Genomic DNA, 17,378 nt, shown 5'->3' with positions numbered 1-17,378 from the left:
CCTTTCAAAAGTGGAGACAAAGGAAAGAGTTTTAAAGGGAAAGGAAAGAAAAATGCAGCCATTAAGAATGAAGGAGAGAAACTAACATGCAAGCATTGTTCCAAGGAGGGTCATGATGAAGCTCATTGTTGGAAGCTTCATCCTGAGATGAAACCAAAGAAATTAAACAACAAGGGAAAGCAAAAGATAGCTGCAACCATTCAACAAGATTTGGGATCCGATTCGGGTGATGAAACTAAAATCATAGCCACAAGGATAAAAGGTAAGGACTCCATTTCTAGCACTAGTACTTCAAATTTACACAATGAAACTCCAAATGTAAAGAAGAGGATAGAACTTTTCCACATAAGGGTAATCTCAAAACATTGCAAAATTGATACTCTTTTTTATAGTGCCTCTCAAGCCAATCTCATCTTTGAAAACATTGTCAAAATTTTAAACTTGGAAACCATTCCACATCATAAGCCATATCCATTAGGATGAGCGTGTGACAATGCACAATTGCAAGTAACTAGAAAGTGTAGACTGAAATTCGCCATTACTACAAATTTCATAGATGAAGTGGAACTTGATGTTTTGCCATTAGACATATGTGGTATAGTTTTTGGCGGTCCATATCTCTATGACATAAAAGATATCTTCCATAGACATGAAAAAAATACCATTTGTTCAAAGATGGAGTAGAATACGTTGTAAGAGCCCATAGCAAGAAACTAAATCTTTCACTTGTAAATGCAGGGCAAATGAAAACACTAGTGAATTCTAGCAAGAATTTTGTGCTTCTAATGATCAAACCCAAGAATGATGTTGATAAGGAAGATTTTCAAGGTTGTAACTCAAGATTTAAATCTGAATTGGTTGATGTTGTTAACCAATATGATGAGATGTTTCAAAAACCGAAAGGATTGCCTCCCAAGAGAGGAATCCAACTGAAATACAATTGTTGCAATATTGTCCTCTTCCTAACATTGGCATGTACAGGATGTCAGTGAGGGAAAGTGAAGAAATTAAAAAGCAAATTCAAGAGTTGTTGGACAATGGGATCATTAGGAAAATTTCTTCACCATGTGGTTCACCTATTGTTTTGATGCCAAAGAAGGATGGAACATGGTGCATGTGTGTGGATTTCCGTTCATTGAACAAGATTACAGTAAAGAATCATTACCCACTTCCTAGAATAGATGATTTACTTGGTCAATTGAAAGATGAAAATTATTTTACTAAGTTGGACTTAAGGAGTGGCTACCATCAAATTAGAATTGTTGAAGGAGACATTTGCAAGACAGCATTCAAGACAAAACAAGGTTTGTTTGAATGGCTAGTTATGCATTTTGGTTTATGTAATGCTCCTGCTACCTTCATGCGTGTGATGAATGATGTGTTGACGCCATTTCTTGATGAGTTTGTTATATTCTACTTAGATGACATCTTAATTTTCAGTAAATCTCATGATGAACATGTCATGCATGTGATAAAATTACTTGACGTCTTAAAGAAAGAATAGTTGTATTTAAAGATGTCAAAGTGTGAGTTTGGAAAAACTTCTTAGCTTACTTGGGTCGTAATGTTGGAGGAGGTGAGTTGAAAATAGATCCCTCCAAGGTTGATGTCATTTTGAATTGGCCAAGGCCCAAGACAGTTACTAAGGTAAGAATTTTTTTGGGAGCAGCCCAATATTGGAGGAAATTCATTGCTAACTTTTCTTCTATAGTAGCTCCTTTACATGCATTGACTAGTGTGAAAAAGGTTTTTCAGTGGGAAGGCAAACAGTAAAAGGCCTTTGATGCATTGAAGGAAAAGATCAGTTCAGCTCCAGTACTTGCACTTCCAGACTTGAGACAGTCATTTAAGATCCAGACTGATGCTAGTGACTACGCCATGGGTGTAGTCCTCATGCAACATGGTAAGCCTATCAGTTTTCATTCGAAAACTTTTAATGGTGCAGTGATTAATTATCCTACATATGACAAGGAATTGTTTGCATTGGTGCAAAGTGTGAAAAAGTGGAAACACTACTTGATGGGTAAGGAAACAATCATTCACATTGATCATCGGCCATTGCAATACTTGCAATCCCAATCTAAGTTGCAACAATCAAGGCACATCCGATGGATGGGTTTTCTTCAATAATTCCACTTGGTAATAAGGTATAAGAAAGGTATCTATAACAAGGTTGATTATATTCTTTCTAGGCCTATTATTAGTGCAGCTACTTTACTCAAGCATAATTTTGTTTTGCATGAAAGTTATATTGAGCAGTATGCATTAGACAATGACTTTCAAGATGTTTATGAAAACTTGAGTCAATGTAACCAAGTAGAGGAATTGTATTATCATATGCATGATAAACTGTTGTACCATGTTGGTAAGCTTTGTATTCCATGGGGAGAAAAACTAAACGTCATAAGAGAGGCATATACTTCTCTTATTGTTGGTCATTTTGGTGTAAGTAAGACGGTGGCACATCTACAGAGGTATTGTTAGTGGCCTCGTATGCTTGAAAGTGTGTCACATTTTATTAGAGGATGTTCATTATGTGTTGTCAGTAAGCCTAGCAATAGGAATTTAGGATTGTACACACCACTTCTGGTACTTCACGACCATGGGAGAGTGTTTCTATGGATTTTGTAGGAGGTCTTCCATTGTCCAAAAGAGGTCATGATTATTTGTATGTAGTTGTGGATAGGTTCAGCAAGATGTGTATATTAGTTCCATGTAAAAAGAAAATCACAATTGAACAAACCACTCAATTATTCTTTAAGAATGTATGGGTGCATTTTGGATTTGCCCACATCCATTTTTAGTGATCAAGATTCTAGCTTTGTTGGGAACTTTTGGTCAAGCTTGTGGGGATTCATGGACACCAAATTGAAAAATAGTACAACATTTCATCCACAAACATATGGTCAAACAGAGGTGGTGAACAGAACCATGATACATCTTCTTCATGGGTATTGCAGCAAGCATCCTATGTTGTGGGGTGAACATTTGCACTACATTTAGTATGCTTACAATCGGTCCAAGCACTCTTCAACTTGAAGCATGTTTGGGATACTTACCTAAGTCTCCTTTGTATTTCATTTTTCTGAAGGATGTTTCTATTGATGGTCATAATGACATAGACAAAGCAAATAGGTTCATTGAACAAATCCAATTGTTACACCAAAGAGTTCAAGAACCATTGGAAAAGAGCTAAGGAAAATACAAGTCAAGGCATGACAAGCATCAGGTAGATCATAAGGTCCAAGTCGGTGATGAAGTTTGGCTTCACATTAGCAAAGAGAGGCTCCAAGGAGAAGGTAAAAATCTTAAACCAATTCGATATGGTCCATTCAGAATTCTGGAAAAGATTGGTGACAATGCCTTCAGTTTGGATTTTCTTTATATATGCAAATTTATGTTGTTGTTAATGTGGAAAATTTAAGGTTGTATGAGCCTCCTTTGATTGAATATCAAGGAGAGAATGTTCAAATTCCTTCCAATGAGGATTTTTCTCCTAAATACATTGATGAACTACAACAAGACACCATTCTTGAGAGAAGAACAAGGTCTTCAAAATGAGGGAGTGTGGACTACCTTTGAGTAGGGCTCAGAGGAGCAAATCCTTCCAAGGCCAAATGGATCGATATTGGAAAGGTGAGGGAACTATACCCTCATCTGTTGAACAAATGAAGGTGATCTTTTGGGTTCCAAAAGCTTCCAGTGGGGAGGAGTGATCAGGTGCTCAAAAATTTGCTCAAAATTCAAAGTTGGATCGGTATGGAACCTAAACGACTGCATAGTGTTCGTCGTTTGAAATCTGGTGCAACTCGTTTTGTGCAAAACAGACTCTATATGCTCCCAGAAACATGTTATGTTCATTTTCCAAAACAGGCAAATTTGGCAAAAAAAATTGACAGCTTAGTCAGTAGTCCTTATTATTGATGTGGCAGAGATGACTATGCCTTCTTTAGCCAATTGGTGTTCGCCATGTATCACAGGGTATAGGTGCCTGCGTGGCATGTTTTTGTTGGTTGGATGGTGGCCAACCATAGGCTGCCACGTGGCAGCATGGGGGGCACCAATTTTTTGGGAAATCGGCATAACACTCCGCAGGAATCGATGCCATGACCTCTCAAAAAACATCGTACCCTAACCACTCGGGATAACCATGTTCCTTATTAACCAAAGGACCCAACCTATACTTAAAGTTTATGTGTGGCGAAAGTATTGGGGTAAGGGGTGAGGGCTTAGCGCCCCCCCCCCCCCCCCCCCAACAAACATTACCATACGAAACTTGGCACAGAACTGCGGGCACGGAGGAGGTGGAGAGGGGCTAGCCCTAGCCATATGGCATGTCAACAAAACTGTGGGCAGAGGAAGTGGGGGCCCATCCGGTGGGGGCGAACAGTTATCCCTGGCCCTGGGCACGTGAATTCCCACATGACCACATTTTCCAAACCTTAAGCCTTGGCGTAATTTTTAACTGCCCCACGAATTCCACCGGATTTCCGCCAAACTGGCGCTCCGTTAGCAGAATTCAGGGCGAAATTGTAGGACCTGTGTCGGATTTTGGGGAAATTGAGGTGCGATTAGTAGGAAAACTTGGGGAAAGCATAACTTGTTGAGGTTTTGTCCAATTCGGGAGAAGGAAGAGGTTAGACAGGCATTTTGGGTCTTCTGAAACCATTGGAATAGGTTTCAAAGCCATTGGATCACTATAAATGTATTTATTCACAAATTTGAGCATTATGAAAGAGGATCAAGCCATTGGAAACTAGACCAGGAGACGTAGCCCAGGAGGGGTGAACTCCTTCATCATGTGATGATGTGTCACTATTTATGGTGATGTTTATGTCTATTACATGTTGTTGTTCAGTGTTTTATTTATGTTAATTTTCTCATGAAATTCACATAAAAATAATGGTTAACTTGCAATTTATCTCATAAACCCTCAAGCACTTTTTAAGCACAACAACTTAACTTTCCCATTTAGATCACCAATACTGGAGCGTTGAAGCCACGCCTTGCTCCCCAAAAGAACTAGCTTATCTCTCTAATGCTTTACGAGAGGAGCCAAGGTGAAAATTCCTTTGCTCATGCAATGAGGATGTATATATAACCAATGGGGTGATGTTTCACCTCCCTTGTGACTCTTTGACTACCCTAATGATTGTTTGACTTCCTATGACTTTTTGAATTTATTGACACTTCATATTTTATACATGTCCTTTGGACTTCCACTTTACAATACATTTTTGAATATGAAATGTATTGTAAAGTGGAAGTCACCTAGTTCCACTTTACAATAATGATGTGGCATATGACAACTCATGACATGAAATGACATGACACAAAAATGTATTGTAAAGTGACAGGTTGAGGGAGAGGCTCAGTGACTACACAATTGCGTAGCTTAGGCAATCAGAGGTGAAGTTTGAGCCTTGAGACTGTGCAATGTGCAGTTCAGGCTGGACTAGGTAGGCAGATTGCACAGTTTTGGGGCTCAGTGAGTCGGGTTAATGGGTTCTTCATTGTTTCAACCAACCGTGTAGTTTTGGGAGGCAGAGCACACCTATTGATTGGGAAATTGTATGGATTAGGAGGTCAAGGGCTTAGCTTGAGCTCAGATACTGCACAATATGCAGTTGAGGCTAGGCTAGAGGGATGGATAGCGAAATTATGGGGACCAAGGTTAAGCTTAAGCACTGGAACTGCGCAGTGCACAGTCTTGGGAGGCAGGTACTGCGCTTCGCATAGTGTCAAGGAGAAATGTTGCAGCTTAAGGGTTGGAACTGCGCACTGCGCAGTTAAGGAAGGCCAAATGAGGCGAAGTTAATGGGAAACTTCCGAAATATGGCTAAGTGTGGAATCAGTGAGTTGATGTGAACGTGATATGACTTGACTATGATCACACACTTAGAACACTTGATGACACAAAACATAAATCATCCAGGACATATGAACAATAATTTTCCCTCAGTGCGACAACTTTGCAATGACTTACGACAAGTGCAAAACCAAAGATACACTTTGCGACGACTGTGACTACACTTGTGCGACAATGCTTAAAACTTTGTGAATGAGTGTGAAAGATGCTTACATGATTAGATTAACTCATTTGCACAAATACAACCCCATGAAACCACCAAAACAATCTTATACACATCGTACAACAACTAACATGCGAAAATACAACATTTTTCCTTTGTCACAAAAGGGACCAAAACACTTAACTAAATCACATGGAATGGATTTCAATGTTTGCGACGACAATATACAAGACCAAGGTAAGCTCTGAAATTCGGTGTCGGCCAACATTTTCGAGGTTTTTGTAGCATCGAAAACAAGTACTTTCTATAAACTTTGTTAGCTTCTTGGAGAGTTCAAATCAACATAAGGAGATATTGATAGAGGGATTATATGAGGTAGAAAAGTCTTGTGCTTTTGAGCTTAACATTTCATTTATGATTGCAAGTTAGCCTGTAGATGGTGGCAGAAAATCATCTAAAATTTTCATGAAGAAGAAGGAAACGAGGAAGAATATTTTTTTTCAAACTAATTACATGCTTGCGGGCACAAAAGAGGAAGAACATGAAGTTATACTAAAAGAGATAGAAATGATGTTGTTGCAAGCAGAAGAAGAAGAGACAAGAGGAGAGGGGAAAAGTTTGTCCCATAACAATGAAATTATGTTTCATTTCCAGCATAGGGATGCAAATTGTGAAATTATTCTAGAGGGAACTCAAGGGGCTACAAACAACAAACATGGTGATCAATTATAATTTAATGAGAATGGTATTTGTTGTAAGGAATGTGCAGAAGATGAGAGCCAATATCTCATAAGACATCCAGGGATAAAGCATGCAAATTTGAATGATTGTGGAGATGATGAAATGAGGATAGAATCCATGGAATCTTTACTAATGCAATTGATCAGTGTTAGTGGTATGTTCTAACAAGGAGACAACTTGGAAATTGAGATTGAAGAAATAAGGAGGTTGATGGAAAGGAAAATTGACAAGAAGTATTAACTGGAGAAGAAAACAATCAGCAATATGATCTATCTAACTGCACATGTATGACAATAGAAGAATCAATGTAGCAATATCAAAGTATGAGTGTTTAGCTACAACATAGAGTTTTGGATCCTGACAAGTGGTAGACAACAAAAGCAATGCAACAGAATGACCGAGTTAGGATTCAACTACAACATAATGTTTGGTACATTGGAGGATTCAATACACTGAATACGTTTAGCCAAGAGGTCAAAAATTTTATACCTGGGGAGTATGATGTAGGATCATCATTCGTAGGTGACACATTTATTATAAACCCCAAGGGGTCCTAAATTTTTTTGAAGGGGAAACATTTTTTGCTTTAATTGTAAATTTATGTAAATCAGAATTATACATTTTAAGGTGTGTACAAGTGTCTTCATTCTAAATGAGTATAGGACTGAAAAGTGTTTGTTATTTTTAATTTGCTCTAGGTTGTTTTAATGAACTGGAATTTTTCCCAAATGGGCTTGTGTAAAAGCAATAGGTGTTTAGTTGTGTTGTAAGTTAGTTTTTAGATTGTAGGGACAAGGGTCCCATATCATTTGTTTGCTGTGATATTTTCCAATTGTACATATTATTTATAGGAAGGGAGACCTAGAGAAGAGATAGGAATGGAATAGTCAAGTAGAGATCCCGTTAAACATTCTCCTCTTAAATATATTTTGATTTTAATATACTAGTGAAGCTTCATGTGGTTTTTTTGTCACTAGTAGAATTGTGTTTTCCGCAGAGTGGTTTTCTATCTAAATTCATGTATGTGTTCCATGAGCTTGATGAATGAGAGACGGGATTTTTCTAATTCAAATAAAGGACATTATGGCTAGGGGAACATAACCGAGTTAGAGAAAAGAATAAAATAGAAAAGGGGAGCCTGAGAAAAGCGCGGGCAATCATCAAGAGTCAAGCTTCAATATCAAAGAAAGAATCCAGATGAAATTAAATCTCCAAACCCTTATTTAAACCATCGTACCAAACTCCATCCGCATATTCGGGCTTGTGTTGATAGGTGAGAATTTAATTGTTGATCCCTAACTTGCAGGTTGGGTCAGGTTTTTGAACGAGCCAGTGTAGTCATCCTGGGGGCATGTTCGGTGTGTTACATTTACAATCCTGACCTCTGACCCCATTTCGAGCTTCGGTCTCTTCTTGGCAGAGTTGAATTTTTCATTGGGTGGCATATAATGTCGACCTCCCTGTTGTTCCCATGAGGGTCCACAATACACTGGTGTAGAAATATGTGTGGTGCTTTGTAAAAAGGTTTTATTTATATGGGATTTGGAGGGTGGGTGAAATAAGAAACGAGCCCTTGTGTATTATTTTTGTGGGCATTGGGATTTTGAGTGGTGTAGAGTCATAAAATAAATTTGAGTTAAATGGGAGGATGTGATTTGAGGGAAATGGTAGATAGTTAGAGTGAAAAAAAAAAAAGGAAAGAAGGGTTGGTGTAGAGTCAAAATAAATTTGAGTTAAATGGGAGGATGTGACCTGAGGGAAACGGTAGATAGTTAGAGTGAAAAAAAAAGGAAAGAAGGGTTGTCAATGTAGAAGAAAAATAGAAGGAAGGATCATGAGAAAAGAATTATGTAGGCCATTGAAGGGGTTTTCTATCACCTCACATATATGTCATTGCATAAAATTCATGGAATTGAATGGAATTTTGTTATTAATTTGTGAACAAATGGCATTGGTTAATATTTAAATACTCCAATTTTGTAAAATTTGACAAGATCCTCATATTAAGAACAAAGGTTCATTTGACGGAGCTTAAATACCTTAGCATTCTGAAAATATTTTCTATAGCATCCAAGCTTTAGTCATGTACATATGTAAGAATTATTTCCAATAATTACATATTAGAATAGAGATAGATTGTTGAGAACCCATTTGAACATGGTCCCATTATGCCCCAAATCCTCTGCAGTCTACACTACATTTTTTTTTTGGTGGCTTCAACACCATTATAAGCTAAAATGTGTGCAATTTTTTTGCCTACAAGGGCATGTGGGATGATATGTAAAAGTTTTGGATATGTAGTCCTGATAAGGAAACTCAATGTTCATTTTTTTCTTTTTCTTTATTTACAAGGAAGACCGTAAAACGTAAAACCAAAATAGTTCACTCATATCCTAAATCCCCTTAGGTGGATGGTCATGGTCAGTCCTTTAGTTCTCATCTTCATTGTCTCTTTGTCTATGGTACTTATACACTGACTACCCCTCAGTGAGTGGTAACTCTCTACCTCGCATGCATTTAATGTCCTAAGTAGACTTTGGAGGTGGATCTATTAGGAAACGTGATTTATGGGAGCCCTTATTTACTTGCTTATGTTTGTTTCCTTGTAAAAGGTGATTGCATTGTGTAAGGGTAAAAAATCCCCATGTTCTAGCACACCTATATTTTTTGTCCACATTGACCATTTTGTCATATGTATCCACACTTTTGGCCATGTTTTATATTACTCAACACTCTACATGGCAATCTCACAATTCACAATGCATTTTGTGATCTTCAAGGCACTTGATATCTTCTCCACTGTAAGATTTAGAGGCCTATTGCAATCTCTTATGTAGCCCAAGACATCCCCATGTCAAAGCATGCAACATTCCCTTCTCAAAGTGCACCTTAAAGTTGTTTTATACCCTTTAACCTTTAATTTATTATAGACATGGGGCTAAAAGATGACGTGGCAAGTCACTTTGGTGACTTATGGGTGAAACGGGAATTAATCATGAGTTGGCAAAGACCATGGACCATGTTCGAGCCTTAATGTGAAGAAATCAAGCCTTAAGCATCAAATTAGGCATGATCAAGCATAATTCAAGGAGGTGCCCACATTCAAGGTGAACATTGAGATTATAAGGGGTAATAAAGTGAAAGTTGAAACAAATTAAGTGAACTTTAGCCCCGAGGGTTAGATTAGTTAGTTGAGTCCCCATTGTTAAAGCACCTATGTTATTGAGAGGTCATGAGTTAAATTCTATTAACACTCTTAAGGTTAGGCTCCGTGGTTGAGCTAATAGAAAGTGATCCTTTCAAGTAGATTTTCCTGGTATAATATTTTGTGGACGTAGTAGTCACCAATCTCTGAGGACCGTGAATCACATAGGGGAAAAAAAAAAAAAGTGAATTTTGGAGCCTCCCTTGCCTTGGAAGGAATCTATTCAATCAAAAATACAATCCAAGCCCATTTCAAGAAGGATGTTAAGGGATACATGCACAGGGTAGGTGATGTTCATCTATCAAGGCCCTAATTCGACCACAATATGAATGTTACATCTTTCCAAATGAAAGTCAACCCCCACTAAGGTGAAGGTTGGAGTGCTTTCCAATATTCGAAGCATCCTCGAGCCAAAGAAAGGTTAAATGAAGTCAAACATTGTACTCCTAAGGCAAGGCCCCTCAAGAAAATCATGCTTCCTTCAAGCAAGTCGAACGTCTCTTCATGAGACACCATCCATCTTTTTGTAGGTTTTAACCTCGTACAGAAATTACCTACATACGAATTCTAAAACACAGAAAATAAACAATGCGAGAGCATAACACATAAAAAACATATACACAGAGATTTTCCCCTAGATCCCAAAACCAGGACTACCAGCTTGATTTTTCATTATATTCCTTTCAATGTTACAATACATATTTATACATGCCGAAGCATCCAATACCATGGACTGAAAACCATTGCGTCCAAAACCATGGACCCAAAAACCATAGGTAGGTCTGCCCAACCTAATATAGGGTCCAAAAAAAAAAAATTCCTGGGGCGCTGCCCCGGACTCCGTAGAGGGGGCTATCTGCCCCCCTCAAACCCCCATGTGACCCCCCCGCTGCACAATCGGCACAACGAAGGGGGGGCTTCGCCCCCTCTCTAACCCCCCTGGTTCACTACATAGGTTAGTCGTGGAAAGAATATAACACAACCCAACACTTTTGAGGGTTTCAAGCAAGGTAAAGTAAATTATCATGGAATGAATTAGTCTTGAACCATGTTATGGACGAAAAGTCCCTTGATTCTTGAATTTCTTAGCTAATTCTAGGGAGGAAACGTAGGAGACATGTTGTAAGTCTCTTCTATAAGTAGAAGGCTCAGTTTCCTTCTAGTTGTTGTTAATTATTGGAGATCACTATACCATATTGTAATCATTTTCATGAAGCAATTGTTGGGTTGTGTTATATTCTTTCCACGACTAGCCCACATAGTTAATCGGGGGTTAGAGGGGGGGCAGAGCCCCCCCTTTGTTGCGTCGATTGCGTAGTGGGGAGGTCACAAGGGGTTTGAGGGGTGTAGGTAACCCCACTCTATGGGTCCAGGGCAGTGCCCCAGAAAATTTTGGTTTTGGAACCTATGTTAGGTTGGGCGGACCCACCTATGGTTTTGTGCAAGATTTTCACACATGCTTTTGGACGCGATGGTTTTCGGTCCATGGTTTTGGATGTGACGGTTTTCGGTCCATGGTATTAGATGCTTCGACATGTATAAATATGTATTATAACATTGAAAGGAACATAATGAAAAATCAAGCTGGTAGTCTCGGTTTTGGTATCTAGGGGAAAATCTTTGTGTATATGTGTTTTATGTGTTATGCTCTCGCATTGTTTATTTTCTGTGTTTTAGAATTCATATGCAGGTAATTTCTGTACAGGGTTAAAACCTACAGTAATGGTGTTAACTATTGGAGTTTTTCTTTCTTGGTTATTCTTTTACATTTTAAAAGGCATTATTATGATAATATAAGACCACTACAAGATTACTAAGATCAATCCATTAAAGGGAAATAATGTCACTTAGAAAGTGATGTCCAAGATTTGTTCTCACACTCTCTCCTTTATTGGCTTGAGGTAAGCATCAATTCTCCTTGCTATGCCATACCCTCAAGGGTTTAATAGTAAGGGTTTTGATTTTATTTCAGGCCATAGTTGAACTTATGGTCGAATAATTTCCCCTTTGGAGGGGTCCCTTATAATGGGGCCTTGGTTTCATAACTTGATTAGATAGGAGGCTAGTTTTTCTTCTAGGGATCTAACCTCTTTCTTTAAATCCACAAGTATTACATAACCAACTTTAAGATGGGCATTCATCTTGACCCTAATTTCAATAGTGGAGATAAGGCACTTAAGCCCTAATGTCAATCTTTTTTACAAAATTATAATCCTTGTCATTTATTTTTCCACAAATTCAAAAAATGTTTATGTAACTCAAGCTTAAATTGCATCTTAAAGCTAGAAATATTAGGATAATTATGCTTAAATTATTTATTTATCACCCCGAGGAGAAATTCATCCTTCTTTACTTGCGCTTAAAAGATTGATATAACATTGTTTTGAAGGTGTTTAAGGTGTTTTTATCAATGTTGGAAATTAATTATACCAATACTCTTCTGAGGGTTGGTGAAACCCTAAGCAAGTTTTGGTGGTGAAAGGTTTACTTTAACCCTAGTTAACCCTAGTTTCATCTATGGATTGTTTTAAGTGCATACTATTTATATTTGGAAGTGATTTATACCCCCAAAAGTGTTGGAAATTGTTTTACTTTGATTAGGATATTTCTGGAGCTTCACCCTTGGGGGATTAGCCCTCTTTTCTATGAAACTATGATTCCAAATTGTTGTAGCTTCTTATTTACTTGCCTAATTTCAATGTTAGGTTCTTATTTCACTTCCAACTTAGAGCCCAAGCAAAATCATCAAAGGATATTTCATCCTAATGTGTTTCCACACTTTTGGATTCTCTTCAGGGCACTCCAAATCTAGAGAATTTTGTGTTTTTTGTCATTTTGAATATATAAAAGTGCATTACAACAACAAACTTTTCCAAATAAAAGCATATTATTGAGTTTTAATCAAAGGATAATCATATTACTCAGTGTATGTGACTTACCCTCATTGTTGAGAATCAAAGGTAATTGTTTCTTATGATATATATTTAAGGAGGATTTCAAATGTTGGTTTGTATTTATAGTTGTATTGATTCACACACTAGATGTAGCACTTGTTTTATTAACTCCTAATCTTCGTCATATAGAGGTGTTTCTAGGCATTGGTCCCTCTAAATTGTTGGTGAAGTGTACAGATTTGGGACACCACCCACAACTTTCTAGGAGGTGGCTTCAAGTATCGGGAGATAGTGTTGAGGTGGTTGTGGGCATATCTCGTATGCGCTTGGCCCCTATCCATTTAATTGGGACCTTTCTAAGGATGTTAATATACGTAGTAACAAGTATAATGTAATAGTTTAGATGGATTCTCACAAGAGTTTTGGTGAAGACACCAAAGTTTCCAATTCCATGTCCTTTACCTTTGTAGCTAATGTGAATGTGATTTTTTTGTATTCATTCCACAAACTGATTGTAGGTGAACCTTGTCCTCCAATGCCGAAGTCATCAAGTGAAAGGGGTATTAAAGCCTTGTATTCCATTATACATCGTTAAACTAAATTTAACAATCTCATAGACAACAAGAAAAGCTTCTCTAGGTTTTTATAATTATGTATGATTGAATTAAGAATAACATCATTCAAAAGAGAAGGACAATTATAATACACAAGTTTTTTTAGTTTCTTGTTTGCAACAACAATGCTTGCTATCAAATATTAGTCATTGTATTGCCCCATATCTATATGTAATGCATTTAGAGTTGATAAACTTGATAACTCCCACAAGTCCCCACATGGAATTTTAAAGGCAATTCCTATAGATGGAGGCATATGATAGTTAAGGACTAGAGGGCCAAGGTAATATTCATGAAATAATCAAACCTTATAAGGACATTAGAAGCAAGGGACAATTCTCACCTACTTTTGACAACCCAAAGGGAGTGAATTACAAAATACCTTTTAAGTTAAATTATTGGATATTCTTACAATTAGGGAATGATTATAGGGCACCATCACTCAAATTCTTGCAATTATCAACATTGAGAGACATAAGCCTCTCATTAACCCTTGACATGGCCTCAATTCTAGAATTGAAAAATAAGAAATTAAAGATGTGGCTACCTATGTGAGTAAAGCATAGTTTTCACAAACCCTAAATTTGTAATGCTTTCCTAGGGTTGCTCGAATTTCCTTAATGTTTCACAACCAACATTAGCTAAGATTTAAGTGTTTGACATACTTGAAATGGAAGATTAGAGAAGGAAGGAGTGCACATGACTTGATTGTGAGCTTCTAGGAAGCTCACAAGAGCATGTCATTCAACTCTTTGCATGCCATGAATGTCATTTGCAAGTCACATGGCTCCAATAATTGTGTTGAAATATTTAATGGTTACTTATATCATTTTATTGGAGAAAAAATTTACAGAAAACGACACTTCTTATCTTTCCTCATGAATTGTCACAGCTCATGTGGAATCCTCCTTTGAATGCATGATATATTGCATTCATGGTGGGTTTTTCAAAGGTGAGCGAGGAGGAGCACCCATCTTGTTGAATTTTCAATAATAGTTCACTATAGAAACTAATCATTTTATCTAATAATTACTTTCCAATGATTTCCAATCAAGCTATCTTATGTCATATATACCATTAAGCGATTACACATAGAAAATATCAATAATAATGCAATGAAAAACAATGGGATCATAAAGAGACAAGAATGCACAATGGAGACAATAAATTTACCCTTGGAAAACCCAAGAAATTTTCTTCTAAGGAGAATTTTTTCTTCAAAAATATTTGCAATTCCAAGAATATTCTAGAAATATGTGCCACAAATCCAAGTCCAAGATACCACTCAAACCTGCTGAAATACCAACTAGTCAATGTTGGTCATACCGCCAAAAATCAGAGAAATCAATGTTGGTTAATAGTCTGAAATTTCAACCTAAGGTCATCTTGGTATTGTAATCAAAGGGTTTGTGGTCAACTCTAGTTGACTACAACCAAAATATGCAGTCAAAGTCTTCATCTTTTGCGATCAAACTTGCCCCTTTTTCTACAGACAAATACAATATATTCTTGGCCAAAAAGAGTAGGACAAACTTGTTCAAATGGTAACTTATTTATCTCGATCAAACTTTAGATATCCTCCTCTTGAATTTGCACGTGTGGTTCAAAAAAATAGAAGAATGTGTGTGTTTCAAATTGGCCAATTGAGGAATTCAACTTATGTATTTATATTTTTCAAATGGGTGACTTTTGACGAAAATTCATACCCCTTCATGGTGGGGTTGACTTAAACATTTAGGGCCTACATGAAACCCCAAAAATACAAATTTTAATTTTGCATTTTCATAATTCTCGTTGGACAACTTGGGAGGCCTTTTTTCATGAAGGAATACCTCTTGATGATACACAAAAATCAACACTCTCTCTTAGTGAGGGATATATTCTTTGCAACATATTTCCCTTGATGAAATTTCTCCTTCCTTAAGAAAAGTTAATGAGCTTGTCATATTGATGCATGTCTATAACTCCACCCTGGAGTGGGAAATGTAACTCTCTCATATGTACATAATCATCCAAGGCTTTGTCCAAAGTCCTTTATGGTTATTTAGGAAAATGTAACAATATCCTCTAGCCATGACCCATCAAAGTCCTTATAGCATCCAAGTTCTTCTAGCTTCTTAGGAGAGAATTTTTATTTTGGATCATTCACCTTTCTAGTCAAAGTCCTTTATGACCTAGCCAAGTCCTTCTAGCTTCAAAGGTGAATTACATTTATCTCCTTCGGTTGGCCCAACTAAGTACTTTTGGCTTCTAAGAAGAAGATTTGTCCATTCCTATAATTTCCCTAGGTTATTCACCTCTTGGTCAACCTAGCCAAGTCCTTTTGGCTTCAGAGGTGAATGTATCCTATAATTACCCCTATAATTTCCATGGGCAATTCACCTTTCTAGTCAAAGTAATTTATGACCTAGCCAAGTCCTAGCTTCGAAGGTGAACGTATTCATCTCCCCAAGTCAAAATCCTTTATGACCCTACCAAAGTCCTTTATGGATTCATAAGATGGTCTGCCCAATCCTGTAAATACCTCATCATTCCCTTCCAATGAGGGAGACATTCAACACCATACTAAGCTCATATTTGAAGCAAGTCCAGAATCTACTCACATGTGGATATATATTAGATCAAAACTTCTCCTCTTTGCATCATGTGTCAGATGAAGTGACCTGACCATGTCCTTCTGGCTTTTGAAGCCTCATTGCTTCATGACTTGTGATATTCCTGCAAAGACTCACTTCACTTCATGAGACATATCTCAAACCACATCCAACTATACAACATAGGTACCACATTCTTTGTTCCCACCCATTGCATATTCCTTTGTTCAACCATAAACTAGTTCAGGATGTTCACTGCAAAGAAAATATATGGCCTAGTGTTAACAAAGCACTTCACAAATCTAATCAATTGCATGTACATTATGGGATTCACCAAATATGAATCTCCAATCCCAATAAATAATGTATCTACCTAAATCCTTCATTTCAATTTATGAAGTGAACTCCCTTTGACACTAGATCATATCCATTTGAGGTAATTTAGGTTGCTTCCTCTATCACATAAGCAAGTCCTTCTTCCATTGTTGCTCCCTATGTCACGTAAGCAAGTCCTTCTGATATGGTCTACTATTGGAAGACACACTTCTCCTAAAGACCTTCGATCTCTGAGCATCTAGTATAACAATATTAATCCCATGACATATTCTTAGAAGGTTTCTCCTTCCACTTTACTTGGTTGTCGACTCCCTTGGAATTGGAATTTGTTCCAATTGTCAGACACGGTCATGGATGTTAATCTATACAATTTATTCCAAACATTCTCAAGAATATGACCATCTATGACAAGAGAAAAAATCTTCTCTTAGTCCACTCTCTCTTACTAAGAGAACCTTCTTGTCAAAACCTTGCCATGTACTTCCTGATGTTTCCACCTATGTAATGGCAGTCTTCGCAGTGGACCTTTTGATTAAACCGCTGAGAGTTGTATTGAATCATTGGCTCCCTCTTAATCCTTACCTCCTTTTAGAAATCAATGGATTCCATCTACAATCTCATCAAGCTTGGATTCCTTGTATTCTTTTGAGCTATATGTTCATCTTGGTCCTCAACATCAGTTGTTGATGCATGTTGCTTTCCTTTTTCTTGCATTAGATCCAAGTTTTCTTTATCTTGTGGATTCATCGAGTTATCTAGACATACCAAAGACTCTACCAATAGCAAGGCATCCTCACACTATCAAGGAGATAAACCAAGTATGCATCACGCCAACTCCACTTGCATCCAATACTCTAGGTCTCACTCCAGGTTTTATCTCACAAACCTTCGAACATTCTCATCCAAGACTTTAATACAAGTTGTAACTTCCAAGTCTTCTAGGGTTTACAAACCCTAAGTCT

The sequence above is a fragment of the Pinus tabuliformis genome, chromosome 8 (genome assembly GCF_031772625.1).
Source record: "Pinus tabuliformis cultivar Carrire ecotype Pingquan chromosome 8, CPIR1, whole genome shotgun sequence".
In the NCBI taxonomy this organism is placed as follows: Eukaryota; Viridiplantae; Streptophyta; class Pinopsida; order Pinales; family Pinaceae; genus Pinus; species Pinus tabuliformis.
Note: the sequence above shows the minus strand (reverse complement) of the source record.